The following is a 14,661-nucleotide window of genomic DNA, read 5'->3' as shown; positions in this document are numbered from 1 at the left end:
TCTGTCCACGGAGAGATCATTCTTGAAATAAGAGGTCTAAAACTGTTGTATAATGCTTTTTACCCTTAGTGCTGACATTAAACAATTCAGAGCACTTAAGAGTATGATGTTTATTCTATGACGTGTAAAAAAAAAAATTATCTAAAGCAATTTCCTCACCTAAAGAAACACAACACTATCACTAAAATATACACCAGAATAGGCTGCATAGATAATTTTTCCCATCTCCTTCAATCCCTGGGTTCATAAATTCTATTATTAATGAAAAACATGTATGAAAAATGTTCTGTGGAGCAAGCCCATGTTTTGGGATAATTTCTGTGTTGGTGCTTTGATTTTGTTGATTAAATTGTTTGTCCAGTAGGTACGAGTTTCTCAGAATAAATCTTAGAAGTGTCTGTTAGTCTATATTTTCCAAAAAACATGAGGTTTCAAAGATCTCAGGGTAGTGAAGAAAAGCAAGTCTAGAAAAGGTGTTACCATGGAATCTCTGTCCACGGAGAGATCATTCTTGAAATAAGAGGTCTAAAACTGTTGTATAATGCTCTTTTACCCTTAGTGCTGACATTAAACAATTCAGAGCACTTAAGAGTATGATGTTTATTCTATGACGTGTAAAAAATTTTTTTTATCTAAAGCAATTTCCTCACCTAAAGAAACACAACACTATCACTAAAATATACACCAGAATAGGCTGCATAGATAATTTTTCCCATCTCCTTCAATCCCTGGGTTCATAAATTCTATTATTAATGAAAAACATGTATGAAAAATGTTCTGTGGAGCAAGCCCATGTTTTGGGATAATTTCTGTGTTGGTGCTTTGATTTTGTTGATTAAATTGTTTGTCCAGTAGGTACGAGTTTCTCAGAATAAATCTTAGAAGTGTTTGTTAGTCTATATTTTCCAAAAAACATGATTTCATAATTGGTCAAAGATATTTCCTAAGTTTTTGAGCCACATCAGTTTTGTCTTCTTTCCTGTGAGTACTATAGGTTTTAGTAATTTGATATCTTTTCAGTAGATCTAATATATGTTAGAAAGAACACACTCTATATATGGTGAAGAGTATTTAAATCAAGGGCTCGTCTGGGATTTGAATCAGGGAACTCTCGCACCCGAAGCAAAATCATACCACTACACCAACGAGGCAGTAGGTCATCCGTGATTTGCTGCCAAGCATTTTGTTAGATATGTCTGATAAAGTATCATCAAAAAGGAAATAAAAACAATTCTTTCTTATGTTTAGTATCCTTCACATAACTGTAGGAAGTATCATTGCTTTGTGAATGAGATACAGGAAGATGGCGTCTGAGGAAGTTAACTCTTTAGCAGGAATCTATTTAAAGGAAATAGTTCTATGGTTTTCTTTTTTCAGAAAATTTGGGCTCATCCGGGATTTGAACCCGGGACCTCTCGCACCCAAAGCGAGAATCATACCCCTAGACCAACGAGCCTTAGATTCCATATTATATGTTTTTTTTATTTTTTGTGTGAACTTAACTCTTAATTATTATTTAAAGGAAATAGTTCTATGGTTTTCTATTTTCAGAAAATTTGGGCTCGCCCGGGATTAGAACCCGGGACCTCTCGCACCCAAAGCGAGAATCATACCCCTAGACCAACAAGCCTTAGATTCCAATTTTTATGTTTTTTTTATTTTTTTGTGTGAACTTAACTCTTAATTATTATTTAAAGGAAATAGTTCTATGGTTTTCTTTTTTCAGAAAAATTTGGGCTCGTCCGGGATTTGAACCCGGGACCTCACGCACCCAAAGCGAGAATCATACCCCTAGACCAACGAGCCTTAGATTTCATTTTATATGTTTTTTTTATTGTTTGTGTGAACTTAACTCTTAATTATTATTTAAAGGAAATAGTTCTATGGTTTTATTTAAAGGAAATAGTTCTATGGTTTTCTTTTTTCAGAAAAGTTGGCCTTGTCCGGGATTTGAACCCGGGACCTCTCGCATCCTAAGCGAGAATCATACCCCTAGACCAACGAGCCTTAGATGCAATTTTTTGTGTGTTTTTTTATTTTTTTGTGTGAAATTTTTCAAAGTGGTCTCTTACACACATTCCACTTAAAAAAATAATACGGTTTTCAGTCTTGTAGTCCAAAGATACTGTATATAGCAGCTTTATGTAATTATATTCAGACCAAAAAATACAATTTGTGGAAACAGACTCTTTCGTACTCTATGCTTAACCAATCAGACTATAATAAAAACCTAGGTTTCAAAGATCTCAGGGTAGTGAAGAAAAGCAAGTCTAGAAAAGGTGTTAACATGGAATCTCTGTCCACGGAGAGATCATTCTTGAAATAAGAGGTCTAAAACTGTTGTATAATGCTCTTTTACCCTTAGTGCTGACATTAAACAATTCAGAGCACTTAAGAGTATGATGTTTATTCTATGACGTGTAAAAAAATTTTTTTATCTAAAGCAATTTCCTCTCCTAAAGAAACACAACACTATCACTAAAATATACACCAGAATAGGCTGCATAGATAATTTTTCCCATCTCCTTCAATCCCTGGGTTCATAAATTCTATTATTAATGAAAAACATGTATGAAAAATGTTCTGTGGAGCAAGCCCATGTTTTGGGATAATTTCTGTGTTGGTGCTTTGATTTTGTTGATTAAATTGTTTGTCCAGTAGGTACGAGTTTCTCAGAATAAATCTTAGAAGTGTCGGTTAGTCTATATTTTCCAAAAAACATGATTTCATAATTGGTCAAAGATATTTCCTAAGTTTTTGAGCCACATCAGTTTTGTATTCTTTCCTGTGAGTACTATAGGTTTTAGTAATTTGATATCATTTCAGTAGATCTAATGTATGTTAGAAAGAACACACTCTATATATGGTGAAGAGTATTTAAATCAAGGGCTCGTCTGGGATTTGAACCAGGGAACTCTCGCACCCGAAGCAAAATCATACCACTACACCAACGAGCCAGTAGGTCATCCATGATTTGCTGCCAAGCATTTTGTTAGATATGTCTGATAAAGTATCATCAAAAAGGAAATAAAAACAATTCTTTCTTATGTTTAGTATCCTTCACATAACTGTAGGAACATGTATGAAAAATGTTCTGTGGAGCAAGCCCATGTTTTGGGATAATTTCTGTGTTGGTGCTTTGATTTTGTTGATTAAATTGTTTGTCCAGTAGGTACGAGTTTCTCAGAATAAATCTTAGAAGTGTCTGTTAGTCTATATTTTCCAAAAAACATGATTTCATAATTGGTCAAAGATATTTCCTAAGTTTTTGAGCCACATCAGTTTTGTCTTCTTTCCTGTGAGTACTATAGGTTTTAGTAATTTGATATCATTTCAGTAGATCTAATATATGTTAGAAAGAACACACTCTATATATGGTGAAGAGTATTTAAATCAAGGGCTCGCCTGGGATTTGAATCAGGGAACTCTCGCACCCGAAGCAAAATCATACCACTTCACCAACGAGCCAGTAGGTCATCCGTGATTTGCTGCCAAGCATTTTGTTAGATATGTCTGATAAAGTATCATCAAAAAGGAAATAAAAACAGTTCTTTCTTATGTTTAGTATCCTTCACATAACTGTAGGAAGTATCATTGCTTTGTGAATGAGATACAGGAAGATGGCGTCTGAGGAAGTTAACTCTTTAGCAGGAATCTATTTAAAGGAAATAGTTCTATGGTTTTCTTTTTTCAGAAAATTTGGGCTCGTCCGGGATTTGAACCCAGGACCTCTCGCACCCAAAGCGAGAATCATACCCCTAGACCAACGAGCCTTAGATTCCATTTTATATGTTTTTTTTATTTTTTGTGTGAACTTAACTCTTAATTATTATTTAAAGGAAATAGTTCTATGGTTTTCTATTTTCAGAAAATTTGGGCTCGTCCGGGATTAGAACTCGGGACCTCTCGCACCCAAAGCGAGAATCATACCCCTAGACCAACGAGCCTTAGATTCCATTTTTTATGTTTTTTTTATTTTTTGTGTGAACTTAACTCTTAATTATTATTTAAAGGAAATAGTTCTATGGTTTTCTTTTTTCAGAAAATTTCGGCTCGTCCGGGATTTGAACCCGGGATCTCACGCACCCAAAGCGAGAATCATACCCCTAGACCAACGAGCCTTAGATTCCATTTTATATGTTTTTTTTATTGTTTGTGTGAACTTAACTCTTAATTATTATTTAAAGGAAATAGTTCTATGGTTTTATTTAAAGGAAATAGTTCTATGGTTTTCTTTTTTCAGAAAAGTTGGCCTTGTCCGGGATTTGAACCCGGGACCTCTCACATCCTAAGCGAGAATCATACCCCTAGACCAACGAGCCTTAGATGCAATTTTTTGTGTGTTTTTTTATTTTTTTGTGTGAAATTTTTCAAAGTGGTCTCTTACACACATTCCACTTAAAAAAATAATACGGTTTTCAGTCTTGTAGTCCAAAGATACTGTATATAGCAGCTTTATGTAATTATATTCAGACCAAAAAAAAAAAATTTGTGGAAACAGACTCTTTCGTACTCTATGCTTAACCAATCAGACTATAATAAAAACCTAGGTTTCAAAGATCTCAGGGTAGTGAAGAAAAGCAAGTCTAGAAAAGGTGTTAACATGGAATCTCTGTCCACGGAGAGATCATTCTTGAAATAAGAGGTCTAAAACTGTTGTATAATGCTCTTTTACCCTTAGTGCTGACATTAAACAATTCAGAGCACTTAAGAGTATGATGTTTATTCTATGACGTGTAAAAAAAAAAAATTATCTAAAGCAATTTCCTCACCTAAAGAAACACAACACTATCACTAAAATATACACCAGAATAGGCTGCATAGATAATTTTTCCCATCTCCTTCAATCCCTGGGTTCATAAATTCTATTATTAATGAAAAACATGTATGAAAAATGTTCTGTGGAGCAAGCCCATGTTTTGTGATAATTTCTGTGTTGGTGCTTTGATTTTGTTGATTAAATTGTTTGTCCAGTAGGTACGAGTTTCTCAGAATAAATCTTAGAAGTGTCGGTTAGTCTATATTTTCCAAAAAACATGATTTCATAATTGGTCAAAGATATTTCCTAAGTTTTTGAGCCACATCAGTTTTGTCTTCTTTCCTGTGAGTACTATAGGTTTTAGTAATTTTATATCATTTCAGTAGATCTAATGTATGTTAGAAAGAACACACTCTATATATGGTGAAGAGTATTTAAATCAAGGGCTCGTCTGGGATTTGAACCAGGGAACTCTCGCACCCGAAGCAAAATCATACCACTACACCAACGAGCCAGTAGGTCATCCGTGATTTGCTGCCAAGCATTTTGTTAGATATGTCTGATAAAGTATCATCAAAAAGGAAATAAAAACAATTCTTTCTTATGTTTAGTATCCTTCACATAACTGAAGGAAGTATCATTGCTTTGTGAATGAGATACAGGAAGATGGCGTCTGAGGAAGTTAACTCTTTAGCAGGAATCTATTTAAAGGAAATAATTCTATGGTTTTCTATTTTCAGAAAATTTGGGCTCGTCCGGGATTTGAACCCGGGACCTCTCGCACCCAAAGCGAGAATCATACCCCTAGACCAACGAGCCTTAGATTCCATATTATATGTTTTTTTTTAGTTTTTGTGTGAACTTAACTCTTAATTATTATTTAATGGAAATAGTTCTATGGTTTTCTTTTTTCAGAAAATTTGGGCTCGTCCGGGATTTGAACCCGGGACCTCTCTCACCCAAAGCGAGAATCATACCCCTAGACCAACGAGCCTTAGATTCCAATTTATTTGTTTTTTTTATTTTTTGTGTGAACTTAACTCTTAATTATTATTTAAAGGAAATAGTTCTATGGTTTTATTTAAAGGAAATAGTTCTATGGTTTTCTTTTTTCAGAAAAGTTGGGCTCGTCCGGGATTTGAACCCGGGACCTCTCGCACCCTAAGCGAGATTCATACACCTAGACCAACGAGCCTTAGATGCCATTTTTTATGTGTTTTTTTATTTTTTTGTGTGAAATTTTTCAAAGTGGTCTCTTACACACATTCCACTTAAAAAAATAATAAGGTTTTCAGTCTTGTAGTCCAAAGATACTGTATATAGCAGCTTTATGTAATTATATTCAGACCAAAAAATACAATTTGTGGAAACAGACTCTTTCGTACTCTATGCTTAACCAATCAGACTATAATAAAAACCTAGGTTTCAAAGATCTCAGGGTAGTGAAGAAAAGCAAGTCTAGAAAAGGTGTTAACATGGAATCTCTGTCCACAGAGAGATCATTCTTGAAATAAGAGGTCTAAAACTGTTGTATAATGCTCTTTTACCCTTAGTGCTGACATTAAACAATTCAGAGCACTTAAGAGTATGATGTTTATTCTATGACGTGTAAAAAAAAAAAATTATCTAAAGCAATTTCCTCACCTAAAGAAACACAACACTATCACTAAAATATACACCAGAATAGGCTGCATAGATAATTTTTCCCATCTCCTTCAATCCCTGGGTTCATAAATTCTATTATTAATGAAAAACATGTATAAAAAATGTTCTGTGGAGCAAGCCCATGTTTTGGGATAATTTCTGTGTTGGTGCTTTGATTTTGTTGATTAAATTTTTTGTCCAGTAGGTACGAGTTTCTCAGAATAAATCTTAGAAGTGTCGGTTAGTCTATATTTTCCAAAAAACATGATTTCATAATTGGTCAAAGATATTTCCTAAGTTTTTGAGCCACATCAGTTTTGTCTTCTTTCCTGTGAGTACTATAGGTTTTAGTAATTTGATATCCTTTCAGTAGATCTAATGTATGTTAGAAAGAACACACTCTATATATGGTGAAGAGTATTTAAATCAAGGGCTCGTCTGGGATTTGAACCAGGTAACTCTCGCACCCGAAGAAAAATCATACCACTACACCAACGAGCCAGTAGGTCATCCGTGATTTGCTGCCAAGCATTTTGTTAGATATGTCTGATAAAGTTTTTTCAGAAAATTTGGGCTCGTCTGGGATTTGAACCCGGGACCTCTCGCACCCCAAGCGAGAATCATACCCCTAGACCAACGAGCCTTAGATTCCATATTATATGTTTTTTTTTTTTGTGTGAACTTAACTCTTAATTATTATTTAAAGGAAATAGTTCTATGGATTCTATTTTCAAAAAATTTGGGCTCGTCCGGAATTTGAACCCGGGACCTCTCGCACCCAAAGCGAGAATCATACCCCTAGACCAACGAGTCTTAGATTCCATTTTTTATGTTTTTTTATTTTTTGTGTGAACTTAACTCTTAATTATTATTTAAAGGAAATAGTTCTATGGTTTTATTTAAAGGAAATAGTTCTATGGATTTAAATCAAGGGCTCGTATGGGATTTGAAACAGGGAACTCTCGCACCCGAAGCAAATTCATACCACTACACCAACGAGCCAGTAGGTCATCTGTGATTTGCTGTCAAGCATTTTGTTAGATATATCTGATAAAGTAGCATCAAAAAGGAAATAAAAACAATTCTTTCTTATGTTTAGTATCCTTCACATAACTGTAGGAAGTGTCATTGCTTTGTGAATGAGATACAGGAAGATGGCGTCTGAGGAAGTTAACTCTTTAGCAGGAATCTATTTAAAGGAAATAGTTCTATGGTTTTCTTTTTTCAGAAAATTTGGGCTCGTCCGAGATTTGAACCTGGGACCTCTCGCACCCAAAGCGAGAATCATACCCCTAGACCAACGAGCCTTAGATTCCATATTATATGTTTTTTTTTAGTTTTTGTGTGAACTTAACTCTTAATTATTATTTAATGGAAATAGTTCTATGGTTTTCTTTTTTCAGAAAATTTGGGCTCGTCCGGGATTTGAACCCGGGACCTCTCGCACCCAAAGCGAGAATCATACCCCTAGACCAACGAGCCTTAGATTCCTTAGATTTTATATGTTTTTTTTATTTTTTGTGTGAACTTAACTCTTAATTATTATTTAAAGGAAATAGTTCTATGGTTTTATTTAAAGGAAATAGTTCTATGGTTTTCTTTTTTCAGAAAAGTTGGGCTCGTCCGGGATTTGAACCCGGGACCTCTCGCACCCTAAGCGAGAATCATACCCCTAGACCAACGAGCCTTAGATGCAATTTTTTATGTGTTTTTTTATTTTTTTGTGTGAAATTTTTCAAAGTGGTCTCTTACACACATTCCACTTAAAAAAATAATAAGGTTTTCAGTCTTGTAGTCCAAAGATACTGTATATAGCAGCTTTATGTAATTATATTCAGACCAAAAAATAGTATTTGTGGAAACAGACTCTTTCGTACTCTATGCTTAACCAATCAGACTATAATAAAAACCTAGGTTTCAAAGATCTCAGGGTAGTGAAGAAAAGCAAGTCTAGAAAAGGTGTTAACATGGAATCTCTGTCCACGGAGAGATCATTCTTGAAATAAGAGGTCTAAAACTGTTGTATAATGCTCTTTTACCCTTAGTGCTGACATTAAACAATTCAGAGCACTTAAGAGTATGATGTTTATTCTATGACGTGTAAAAAAAAAAATTATCTAAAGCAATTTCCTCACCTAAAGAAACACAACACTATCACTAAAATATACACCAGAATAGGCTGCATAGAAAATTTTTCCCATCTCCTTCAATCCCTGGGTTCATAAATTCTATTATTAATGAAAAACATGTATGAAAAATGTTCTGTGGAGCAAGCCCATGTTTTGGGATAATTTCTGTGTTGGTGCTTTGATTTTGTTGATTAAATTGTTTGTCCAGTAGGTACGAGTTTCTCAGAATAAATCTTAGAAGTGTCGGTTAGTCTATATTTTCCAAAAAACATGATTTCATAATTGGTCAAAGATATTTCCTAAGTTTTTGAGCCACATCAGTTTTGTCTTCTTTCCTGTGAGTACTATAGGTTTTAGTAATTTGATATAATTTCAGTAGATCTAATGTATGTTAGAAAGAACACACTCTATATATGGTGAAGAGTATTTAAATCAAGGGCTCGTCTGGGATTTGAACCAGGGAACTCTCGCACCCGAAGCAAAATCATACCACTACACCAACGAGCCAGTAGGTCATCCGTGATTTGCTGCCAAGCATTTTGTTAGATATGTCTGATAAAGTATTATCAAAAAGGAAATAAAAACAATTCTTTCTTATGTTTAGTATCCTTCACATAACTGTAGGAAGTATCATAGCTTTGTGAATGAGATACAGGAAGATGGCGTCTGAGGAAGTTAACTCTTTAGCAGGAATCTATTTAAAGGAAATAGTTCTATGGTTTTCTTTTTTCAGAAAATTTGGGCTCGTCCGGGATTTGAACCCGGGACCTCTCGCAACCAAAGCGAGAATCATAACCCTAGACCAACGAGCCTTAGATTCCATATTATATGTTTTTTTTATTTTTTGTGTGAACTTAACTCTTAATTATTATTTAAAGGAAATAGTTCTATGGTTTTCTTTTTTCAGAAAATTTGGGCTCGTCCGGGATTTGAACCCAGGACCTCTCGCACCCAAAGCGAGAATCATACCCCTAGACCAACGAGCCTTACATTCCGTTTTATATGTTTTTTTTATTTTTTGTGTGAACTTAACTCTTAATTATTATTTAAAGGAAATAGTTATATGGTTTTATTTAAAGGAAATAGTTCTATGGTTTTCTTTTTTCAGAAAATTTGGGCTCGTCCGGGATTTGAACCCGGGACCTCTCGCAACCTAAGCGAGAATCATACCCCTAGACCAACGAGCCTTAGATGCAATGTTTTGTGTGTTTTTTTATTTTTTTGTGTGAAATTTTTCAAAGTGGTCTCTTACACACATTCCACTTAAAAAAATAATAAGGTTTTCAGTCTTGTAGTCCAAAGATACTGTATATAGCAGCTTTATGTAATTATATTCAGACCAAAAAATACAATTTGTGGAAACAGACTCTTTTGTACTCTATGCTTAACCAATCAGACTATAATAAAAACCTAGGTTTCAAAGATCTCAGGGTAGTGAAGAAAAGCAAGTCTAGAAAAGGTGTTAACATGGAATCTCTGTCCACGGAGAGATCATTCTTGAAATAAGAGGTCTAAAACTGTTGTATAATGCTTTTTACCCTTAGTGCTGACATTAAACAATTCAGAGCACTTAAGAGTATGATGTTTATTCTATGACGTGTAAAAAAAAAAATTATCTAAAGCAATTTCCTCACCTAAAGAAACACAACACTATCACTAAAATATACACCAGAATAGGCTGCATAGATAATTTTTCCCATCTCCTTCAATCCCTGGGTTCATAAATTCTATTATTAATGAAAAACATGTATGAAAAATGTTCTGTGGAGCAAGCCCATGTTTTGGGATAATTTCTGTGTTGGTGCTTTGATTTTGTTGATTAAATTGTTTGTCCAGTAGGTACGAGTTTCTCAGAATAAATCTTAGAAGTGTCTGTTAGTCTATATTTTCCAAAAAACATGAGGTTTCAAAGATCTCAGGGTAGTGAAGAAAAGCAAGTCTAGAAAAGGTGTTACCATGGAATCTCTGTCCACGGAGAGATCATTCTTGAAATAAGAGGTCTAAAACTGTTGTATAATGCTCTTTTACCCTTAGTGCTGACATTAAACAATTCAGAGCACTTAAGAGTATGATGTTTATTCTATGACGTGTAAAAAATTTTTTTTATCTAAAGCAATTTCCTCACCTAAAGAAACACAACACTATCACTAAAATATACACCAGAATAGGCTGCATAGATAATTTTTCCCATCTCCTTCAATCCCTGGGTTCATAAATTCTATTATTAATGAAAAACATGTATGAAAAATGTTCTGTGGAGCAAGCCCATGTTTTGGGATAATTTCTGTGTTGGTGCTTTGATTTTGTTGATTAAATTGTTTGTCCAGTAGGTACGAGTTTCTCAGAATAAATCTTAGAAGTGTTTGTTAGTCTATATTTTCCAAAAAACATGATTTCATAATTGGTCAAAGATATTTCCTAAGTTTTTGAGCCACATCAGTTTTGTCTTCTTTCCTGTGAGTACTATAGGTTTTAGTAATTTGATATCTTTTCAGTAGATCTAATATATGTTAGAAAGAACACACTCTATATATGGTGAAGAGTATTTAAATCAAGGGCTCGTCTGGGATTTGAATCAGGGAACTCTCGCACCCGAAGCAAAATCATACCACTACACCAACGAGGCAGTAGGTCATCCGTGATTTGCTGCCAAGCATTTTGTTAGATATGTCTGATAAAGTATCATCAAAAAGGAAATAAAAACAATTCTTTCTTATGTTTAGTATCCTTCACATAACTGTAGGAAGTATTATTGCTTTGTGAATGAGATACAGGAAGATGGCGTCTGAGGAAGTTAACTCTTTAGCAGGAATCTATTTAAAGGAAATAGTTCTATGGTTTTCTTTTTTCAGAAAATTTGGGCTCGTCCGGGATTTGAACCCGGGACCTCTCGCACCCAAAGCGAGAATCATACCCCTAGACCAACGAGCCTTAGATTCCATATTATATGTTTTTTTTATTTTTTGTGTGAACTTAACTCTTAATTATTATTTAAAGGAAATAGTTCTATGGTTTTCTATTTTCAGAAAATTTGGGCTCGCCCGGGATTAGAACCCGGGACCTCTCGCACCCAAAGCGAGAATCATACCCCTAGACCAACAAGCCTTAGATTCCAATTTTTATGTTTTTTTTATTTTTTGTGTGAACTTAACTCTTAATTATTATTTAAAGGAAATAGTTCTATGGTTTTCTTTTTTCAGAAAAATTTGGGCTCGTCCGGGATTTGAACCCGGGAACTCACGCACCCAAAGCGAGAATCATACCCCTAGACCAACGAGCCTTAGATTTCATTTTATATGTTTTTTTTATTGTTTGTGTGAACTTAACTCTTAATTATTATTTAAAGGAAATAGTTCTATGGTTTTATTTAAAGGAAATAGTTCTATGGTTTTCTTTTTTCAGAAAAGTTGGCCTTGTCCGGGATTTGAACCCGGGACCTCTCGCATCCTAAGCGAGAATCATACCCCTAGACCAACGAGCCTTAGATGCAATTTTTTGTGTGTTTTTTTATTTTTTTGTGTGAAATTTTTCAAAGTGGTCTCTTACACACATTCCACTTAAAAAAATAATACGGTTTTCAGTCTTGTAGTCCAAAGATACTGTATATAGCAGCTTTATGTAATTATATTCAGACCAAAAAATACAATTTGTGGAAACAGACTCTTTCGTACTCTATGCTTAACCAATCAGACTATAATAAAAACCTAGGTTTCAAAGATCTCAGGGTAGTGAAGAAAAGCAAGTCTAGAAAAGGTGTTAACATGGAATCTCTGTCCACGGAGAGATCATTCTTGAAATAAGAGGTCTAAAACTGTTGTATAATGCTCTTTTACCCTTAGTGCTGACATTAAACAATTCAGAGCACTTAAGAGTATGATGTTTATTCTATGACGTGTAAAAAAATTTTTTTATCTAAAGCAATTTCCTCTCCTAAAGAAACACAACACTATCACTAAAATATACACCAGAATAGGCTGCATAGATAATTTTTCCCATCTCCTTCAATCCCTGGGTTCATAAATTCTATTATTAATGAAAAACATGTATGAAAAATGTTCTGTGGAGCAAGCCCATGTTTTGGGATAATTTCTGTGTTGGTGCTTTGATTTTGTTGATTAAATTGTTTGTCCAGTAGGTACGAGTTTCTCAGAATAAATCTTAGAAGTGTCGGTTAGTCTATATTTTCCAAAAAACATGATTTCATAATTGGTCAAAGATATTTCCTAAGTTTTTGAGCCACATCAGTTTTGTATTCTTTCCTGTGAGTACTATAGGTTTTAGTAATTTGATATCATTTCAGTAGATCTAATGTATGTTAGAAAGAACACACTCTATATATGGTGAAGAGTATTTAAATCAAGGGCTCGTCTGGGATTTGAACCAGGGAACTCTCGCACCCGAAGCAAAATCATACCACTACACCAACGAGCCAGTAGGTCATCCATGATTTGCTGCCAAGCATTTTGTTAGATATGTCTGATAAAGTATCATCAAAAAGGAAATAAAAACAATTCTTTCTTATGTTTAGTATCCTTCACATAACTGTAGGAACATGTATGAAAAATGTTCTGTGGAGCAAGCCCATGTTTTGGGATAATTTCTGTGTTGGTGCTTTGATTTTGTTGATTAAATTGTTTGTCCAGTAGGTACGAGTTTCTCAGAATAAATCTTAGAAGTGTCTGTTAGTCTATATTTTCCAAAAAACATGATTTCATAATTGGTCAAAGATATTTCCTAAGTTTTTGAGCCACATCAGTTTTGTCTTCTTTCCTGTGAGTACTATAGGTTTTAGTAATTTGATATCATTTCAGTAGATCTAATATATGTTAGAAAGAACACACTCTATATATGGTGAAGAGTATTTAAATCAAGGGCTCGCCTGGGATTTGAATCAGGGAACTCTCGCACCCGAAGCAAAATCATACCACTTCACCAACGAGCCAGTAGGTCATCCGTGATTTGCTGCCAAGCATTTTGTTAGATATGTCTGATAAAGTATCATCAAAAAGGAAATAAAAACAGTTCTTTCTTATGTTTAGTATCCTTCACATAACTGTAGGAAGTATCATTGCTTTGTGAATGAGATACAGGAAGATGGCGTCTGAGGAAGTTAACTCTTTAGCAGGAATCTATTTAAAGGAAATAGTTCTATGGTTTTCTTTTTTCAGAAAATTTGGGCTCGTCCGGGATTTGAACCCAGGACCTCTCGCACCCAAAGCGAGAATCATACCCCTAGACCAACGAGCCTTAGATTCCATATTATATGTTTTTTTTATTTTTTGTGTGAACTTAACTCTTAATTATTATTTAAAGGAAATAGTTCTATGGTTTTCTATTTTCAGAAAATTTGGGCTCGTCCGGGATTAGAACTCGGGACCTCTCGCACCCAAAGCGAGAATCATACCCCTAGACCAACGAGCCTTAGATTCCATTTTTTATGTTTTTTTTATTTTTTGTGTGAACTTAACTCTTAATTATTATTTAAAGGAAATAGTTCTATGGTTTTCTTTTTTCAGAAAATTTCGGCTCGTCCGGGATTTGAACCCGGGATCTCACGCACCCAAAGCGAGAATCATACCCCTAGACCAACGAGCCTTAGATTCCATTTTATATGTTTTTTTTATTGTTTGTGTGAACTTAACTCTTAATTATTATTTAAAGGAAATAGTTCTATGGTTTTATTTAAAGGAAATAGTTCTATGGTTTTCTTTTTTCAGAAAAGTTGGCCTTGTCCGGGATTTGAACCCGGGACCTCTCACATCCTAAGCGAGAATCAAACCCCTAGACCAACGAGCCTTAGATGCAATTTTTTGTGTGTTTTTTTATTTTTTTGTGTGAAATTTTTCAAAGTGGTCTCTTACACACATTCCACTTAAAAAAATAATACGGTTTTCAGTCTTGTAGTCCAAAGATACTGTATATAGCAGCTTTATGTAATTATATTCAGACCAAAAAATACAATTTGTGGAAACAGACTCTTTCGTACTCTATGCTTAACCAATCAGACTATAATAAAAACCTAGGTTTCAAAGATCTCAGGGTAGTGAAGAAAAGCAAGTCTAGAAAAGGTGTTAACATGGAATCTCTGTCCACGGAGAGATCATTCTTGAAATAAGAGGTCTAAAACTG

At 34.4% G+C, this 14,661-nt stretch overlaps 10 non-coding genes across 10 annotated transcripts; all 10 read right to left on the bottom strand.

Moving 5' to 3' along the window:
- Positions 1-1,384: 1,384 nt before the first annotated feature.
- TRNAP-UGG (transfer RNA proline (anticodon UGG)) lies at positions 1,385-1,456 on the bottom strand. The gene has a single exon. It is a non-coding gene; the product is annotated as a tRNA-Pro (tRNA).
- A 2,245-nt stretch (positions 1,457-3,701) lies between these two features.
- On the bottom strand, positions 3,702-3,773 carry TRNAP-UGG (transfer RNA proline (anticodon UGG)). Its single transcript has one exon. It is a non-coding gene; the product is annotated as a tRNA-Pro (tRNA).
- Positions 3,774-5,506: 1,733 nt separating this feature from the next.
- TRNAP-UGG (transfer RNA proline (anticodon UGG)) lies at positions 5,507-5,578 on the bottom strand. Its single transcript has one exon. It is a non-coding gene; the product is annotated as a tRNA-Pro (tRNA).
- Positions 5,579-6,974: 1,396 nt separating this feature from the next.
- Positions 6,975-7,046, bottom strand: TRNAP-GGG (transfer RNA proline (anticodon GGG)). The gene has a single exon. It is a non-coding gene; the product is annotated as a tRNA-Pro (tRNA).
- Positions 7,047-7,813: 767 nt separating this feature from the next.
- Positions 7,814-7,885, bottom strand: TRNAP-UGG (transfer RNA proline (anticodon UGG)). The gene has a single exon. It is a non-coding gene; the product is annotated as a tRNA-Pro (tRNA).
- A 133-nt stretch (positions 7,886-8,018) lies between these two features.
- TRNAP-AGG (transfer RNA proline (anticodon AGG)) lies at positions 8,019-8,090 on the bottom strand. The gene has a single exon. It is a non-coding gene; the product is annotated as a tRNA-Pro (tRNA).
- A 1,356-nt stretch (positions 8,091-9,446) lies between these two features.
- On the bottom strand, positions 9,447-9,518 carry TRNAP-UGG (transfer RNA proline (anticodon UGG)). The gene has a single exon. It is a non-coding gene; the product is annotated as a tRNA-Pro (tRNA).
- Positions 9,519-9,647: 129 nt separating this feature from the next.
- On the bottom strand, positions 9,648-9,719 carry TRNAP-AGG (transfer RNA proline (anticodon AGG)). Its single transcript has one exon. It is a non-coding gene; the product is annotated as a tRNA-Pro (tRNA).
- A 1,672-nt stretch (positions 9,720-11,391) lies between these two features.
- Positions 11,392-11,463, bottom strand: TRNAP-UGG (transfer RNA proline (anticodon UGG)). Its single transcript has one exon. It is a non-coding gene; the product is annotated as a tRNA-Pro (tRNA).
- Positions 11,464-13,707: 2,244 nt separating this feature from the next.
- On the bottom strand, positions 13,708-13,779 carry TRNAP-UGG (transfer RNA proline (anticodon UGG)). The gene has a single exon. It is a non-coding gene; the product is annotated as a tRNA-Pro (tRNA).
- Positions 13,780-14,661: the final 882 nt, after the last annotated feature.

The sequence above is a fragment of the Bombina bombina genome, chromosome 4 (assembly GCF_027579735.1).
Source record: "Bombina bombina isolate aBomBom1 chromosome 4, aBomBom1.pri, whole genome shotgun sequence".
Classification (NCBI taxonomy): Eukaryota; Metazoa; Chordata; class Amphibia; order Anura; family Bombinatoridae; genus Bombina; species Bombina bombina.
Note: the sequence above shows the minus strand (reverse complement) of the source record. Positions and strands in the feature narration are given on the sequence as shown.